The following is a 6,000-nucleotide window of genomic DNA, read 5'->3' on the forward strand; positions in this document are numbered from 1 at the left end:
AGAGTATTCATTCTCACAATAGCCCAAAGCATGGAGACTGGTCATCTGGGTGTGGGATCTGAGTCTATGCTGGTTAAGGATGACCTAGGTCATAGTATCACATGCCTAGAAAAATGCTGCAATCAAAAGATCATTGCTAACAAGAATGAACCCTTAGATAGACATTTATTCCCCTTTCAGCAGTTCTAGTTGCTGAGGGACTATAATATGATGGTTACTGGGATAAAATGAGGACTAATTCAGGTAAGGTCAACTGGCATAGAATAATTTTGCAGTTGTAAGGGTTGCTATACTGCGGTTTTAAAGTTAGTTTTAACATTTAGAATAAGGTTAGGGTTCAGTTTTGTTGCTGGTAGAGGTACCTGGAGCATTGTTTTGGGTTAGGAATAGGCTCATGACAACTGAGGTTGAACAGCTATGCGTGTTAGTGCGTGCCGAGTCCCTCAGACTACACAAAGGCTATAATCCCAAATAACACTAGCCCTCAGTTTAATCCTGAGGCCCTGTTAGCTAAACTACTTTACCCTTCCTGTCCCTTATCCTGACTGGTTAGATTCTAAAGACTCGTTAGATCTTTACCCAAGATGTCAAAGACTTACTATAAGCCTTAAAGTATGGAGGCTTTTGAAAAATATTTAGAACAAGTTTAAGAGGGTTTTTTCCATCTTGGCTGGATTCTGGAAGGCCGGTTGAGCTATAATGGTGACTTATTTCTTTCAGTTGCATGTCAAAGATACTGGGCATTAAGCCTTCAGTGATTTATGGGGAAGCTTTTCATTTCAGTCCATAGAGATTACAGCACTGCTTTTTAATGGGATCATTTGAAACTGGTGCTGCTATCACCAGGCATGGAAAATATGTCTTGATTTGTGTGGGATTTAAGTTAGTATTTTGGATAAAAGGAGTTGAAGAACAATTTCCTTAGTGACTCCTCATAAATCTTGGCAACATAATAAACGGAATGGTGTTAGGCTTGAGTTTAGTAGGAAAAAAACAAATAGTAATGTTGTGAGATTAGAAACTTTGGAAATGGGGTTAATGACATGGTACTTAGATTTGAATCCTTGGTCTGTAGCTGAAGGCTGTGGTTAAGAACATATTTTGAGAAAGTATATATAGAAGAGCTATTCTGGTTGTTCTGCTCATTAAGGCAGGGCAAGGAGTTAGTTCCCTATGGTTCATAATAGAAGCCCTATATTAGGATAATTAGATTCACATTAGAACTTGGATTTGTTTAAACATGGTACATCGATATTTATTGCTGCATTGTAAAGTGCACTGGGCTAACATGAAGGGCTAGTCATGGTAAGGATGAAAAATGTTTTGGTCATGTGGTGTTGACTAAAATCTGTGGTTTTGCAGTTGGATTTTGATTCGGAGCTTAGGTTTGAGATACGCTAATAACCCTTGATGGCACCAGGTCACACACTATCCTGATGATTCTGAAGAATAAAGGTTGTGAATACTACCCCAATCCTAACATTAACCATTATACAGTGGAGGTGCAGGCCTGGACTGTTAAAGCAATAAAACTTACTCTTCAAGTCCATCTAATTTATTCCATCCCTTCTTGCAGAGTCTAGAAATCAGGCTAGCTTTTATATCCTGATATGCTAAATTTAGCCCTAATCCAAAAGTTTGTTCAGTTATAATCTACAGATGCCTCTTTTCTGCAGAGCTATCCATCAGCCATTCTTCCCTTCTGGCACCAGGCTTCACTCTAGCTCTTTATGACTTCCAGAATACATTAATTATCAGGTGTTATTAAGCCCAACACTAACCCCAAACCTAAACCTGAATCTAACCCATTTCACGCATACAATCTAGGAGCACTTCCTAAGGCATTTCTAGGAGATCTGCTCCTAGACACATGTGTGCTGTGCTGAACACATTATGATTTCACACGAGAGCTAGGCTTTGACACACAGTAATTTTTCCCCCTTTTTCTCCTTCCCCATCTGCACTATGGTCAAGTAGGCTGGACAGCCAAAGAAGATTGCGACTATACTCTGAATGTAGATGAACAGGGATCCAGGATTTCCATATACGTAACAAAAACAATTTCAGAAATAGCCTCAGGGCCTTTCACCTATCTTATAAAGAAGAGGTCAGCGCAAGTCCTGCCTCCTGTTTTTGTTCTGGTGTCTTTTCGGTATCTAGTTCTCTCAGAGATTTTCCCAATACTTTCTTTCTGCCTTATAAAAAGAAGTTGGATGTTGGAGCAGACAAGAGTCCAGCCAAACCATGGGAGGAAGGACTGAGTAGCTACATGGATACAAGTGTGATATACAGTGCAGAAACCTCAGTATCCCATATTAGCTACAGGTAATGTAGTGAAGGGCAGGATGGGGACAAGAAAATATGGATGGGGAAAAGAAGAAACCCTCTTGGTCTTGTTAGTGCCTTTACAGTCAGATGTTTGAGCTCAGTTCTGCGTTCTGACTATACCAAAAAATGTGAGATGAAGTCACCGGGCATTTCCGTAGTACAAAGGCTGAATGCAAGACTGGTCACATTGTTTTGCAAATGGTATTCTTTCTCCCAGGATTGAAAGGGGAGAAAAGCTTTGAAAGATAAGCTACATACATAAACCCAGCTAACATTAGATAGCTGCAACTGACTGCATGGCTCTCACTGCACTCCTTATTCTGTATGCATAACCAACACCAAAACTTTATTGTGTTGGTTCCATACTTCTTTTCCAACACATAATTTGCACTGCAAAGATCTAGCCATAGTCAGTGCTTTGGCACCAAAGCAGGAATGGATTTGGGGGTCTTGCTGTAAACATCCTATTAATTAACAACAAAGAAAACGCTTTGACTCTCAAATAAATGGGAATGCATCCAAGGATATAAGTAAAGTTGTGGTGGGTTTGTGCTGCTGCACTTTATTTAGGCTAGATGCTTGTTTGCAGGTGAGTTAGTTAGAAGTAGAAACATTATTCACATGGACTAACAAACAGGGGGAAAAGAGCCTACAGCTCCGAACACTTCTTACCGTGGAGAGCCAGTTCCTTCAACCAGTATATGAAGAGAAGGTGAGAAAATCCTAGCAATGGTAAGGCAACTTGCTGAAGAGTATGAGAGTTGGTTCCAACACTGGCGAATCAGGCTACAGAAGAAAAAATGCCCTGCCCAGGTTACTTTTTTGGTGAATATTTCCTAAATAGGATAAATTAATAAATGTATGATTTAGTAAAACAAAATTCTAATATTCCTCATTCTTTCTACATTGCCTGGGACAAATGACTACTGCATAGCTAGTGTGGAGAATACTCCAAGCTAGCTGCTTAAGTTCTTTGTCTTGGGATTGATCCATGATTTTTAAAAGCCCAGTAGGACTACCCATTGGAAGGCCATGGCAACCAGGAGTGGTTTCTGAGGATAGGAATAAATCAAATATCGCCCATATCTTCATGAAGCGCAGGAAGCGAGATCTGGGTAACTAAAGGCTGGTCAGTTTCTCCTCAGTCCCCAGGAAGATGATGGAGCAACTAATCCTGGAAACCGTCTCCCTACACGTAAAGGTGCATCCAGTGTTGAGCTCCCCTGTGCAAGACAGACAAGGATTTACTGAATTGAGACCAGCAAATGGCCACAAAGGTGATGAAGGGATTGGAGCATCCGTCATAGGAGGAGAGGCTGAGGCAGCTGGAAGTGTGTAGCCTGGAGAAGAGAAGGCTCAGGTGGGATCTAAGCAATGTGTATAAATACGTGCTGGGAGGGTGCAAAGAGGACAGGGGCAGACTCTTCGCCGTGGTGTCCAGCGACAGGACAAGAGGCAGTGGGCACGTAATGAAATACAGCAAATTCATTCTGAAACATAAGAAAGCACCTCTTTCCTGTGAGGGTGGCTGAACATTGGAACAGGTTGCCCAAAGAGGCTGTAGAGTCTCCATCCTCAGAGATATTCCTAACCCTCCTGGACACAGTCCTGAGCAGCCTCCTTGAGGTGACTCTGCTCTAGTAGGGAGTTGGACCAGATGATCTCCAGAGATCCCTTCCAATCCTAGCTACTCTGTGATTCTATGATGCCTCTGGATCGGAGGCCAGGTGGATAGCACTGGATGGAATGAATGGTACCATTGCGGTCCCAAAGTATTATATGTGGCACCAAAAGGAGACTAACTTTTTGTGTCCTATATCTTTCAAATGAAGACCATCGCTGTTTGTAAATACAGTTACAAAAGAGATATCGTTTCTTACTCTAGCTCATATGCAAAATGTTTCCAAGTGAATATCTTTTTTCCCAAGAGATATTTCACAGATTCTCCTTGTGTGATAATTCTCTTGTGTGACTTTAAAATTAAACTAGTATTTTGTTCTGCACATCTGAAATGGGAGGCAATGTTGCTTGGGGAAAGGAGAGTCAGAGAAAAAGTCTCTAGAGGACAAGACTTCCTCTTTCCCTGTTGTGGTACAGTGCGTGTGTTCTTCCTGTACTGGACTCCACTTGTTAATGCACATGGATGGTAAGGGGTGCTGCTGTTCTCATTGTTATGGTGATAAACTGTACATGCACACAGTTGACTTGTCCCCTGTTCATGGAAGTGTGTACCTTCCCCAGGGAAGTCAGGAAGAGCAAGCCATACACCCCACACAAATTAAAATCTCTCTGCTAGCTAAGACAAAAGCACATCAGAGACAAATTGTATTACCTTTTTCTACTGGTTGTTTTAAACTGTTGCACACCACCCCAGCTACTGCGTGGTGGGAAGCCAAATAAATCATTATACAATTAATGTGAGTCTGACACTCATGGGAGCAACCATGTAATTAATTGTAACTAATGCAACTGTTACAGTACAGAGGAGAAAATAGGAGTGTTTTGCCACTTATTGTAAAGAATTACCAGAAGGCAGCTCATTATCGTATTAACTACTGTCGTTTGAACATCAAGTCACAAGACCTGCAGTCTGGTTTACACATTTTCCACTTTAATGCACTAATCCCACTACATAAGAATCAAATCCTATATTGAAATTATTTAGATGAAATTCATCAAAATTTCACAGGTGACATTACTGCTGAGAACTCTGTCCAAGATAGATAGTTCTCTCAAGATGGTGAACTCATTTAATGACATTTTCCATGACTGGGAGAGCTGACCGGAACTATTAGTCATTTTATAATATAGACACATGAGGTACATATTCAAAGGTGCCATTAGCTGTCCCCTGTCTATGCATGAACAGGCATTACCCACAACCCAGCTTTGTTGAATTTACTGCTACATGGATATCTAACTCAAGACATTAAGTAAGTCTCTAGAACCTTTTGCTCAGATACGTTACTTTAGATGATCTTCAAATGAGGTTTCTCTGTATGTACACAAACAATTACATACCTGGAGACGACAGTATTTGATGAGAAAGGGTATATCTCTGTAGTAGGTGCTGAGTAAGAGTGAGTTCATTCCTCCAGATGTAAAAGACAGCTGAAGGGAAAGGAAGAGAGGGAGGAAGTCAAAGAAGCCTGTGCATGCCAATATGCATAGCTGGACATGACAGCAAAAAAGCGTTGTCCCTGTGTCTACACTGGGGATCTCCCCGTCTGCTCAGGCTAGTGGAAAAGCTTCTGTTCATCGATAAAATTGATTTGTTACTCCCCTGGCCCCACTGCTTCGCTCACTAAAGGGACTAACTATATTCAAACACCTTCTGATATAGGAAATATTAGACAATACAGAAGCCTGCAAATGAATAAAGCCTTATCCAAGAGCACTGGGACTCAGCCCTAATGTTTCCGTTTAATCACCACTGTATCTTACTAAACACAGTTTTTAGAGGTTGCTAAGGAATGGATGTGTGCCACAGAAAACTCTAGCAATACAAAGATGAGCATGTTACTGCAGTAAGCGTCCCATATTGTGTTTATTTTTGCATTTTTATAACATTGTTTCTCCTCCTCCCTTCTTCTCACAAAATCTTACACAGATGGAGAGCCAGTGACTCAGCTGGCTTATAATAGCACAGAATTTTGATGAATATCTTCAGCT

This window comes from Struthio camelus, chromosome 1 (genome assembly GCF_040807025.1).
Source record: "Struthio camelus isolate bStrCam1 chromosome 1, bStrCam1.hap1, whole genome shotgun sequence".
NCBI lineage: Eukaryota > Metazoa > Chordata > Aves > Struthioniformes > Struthionidae > Struthio > Struthio camelus.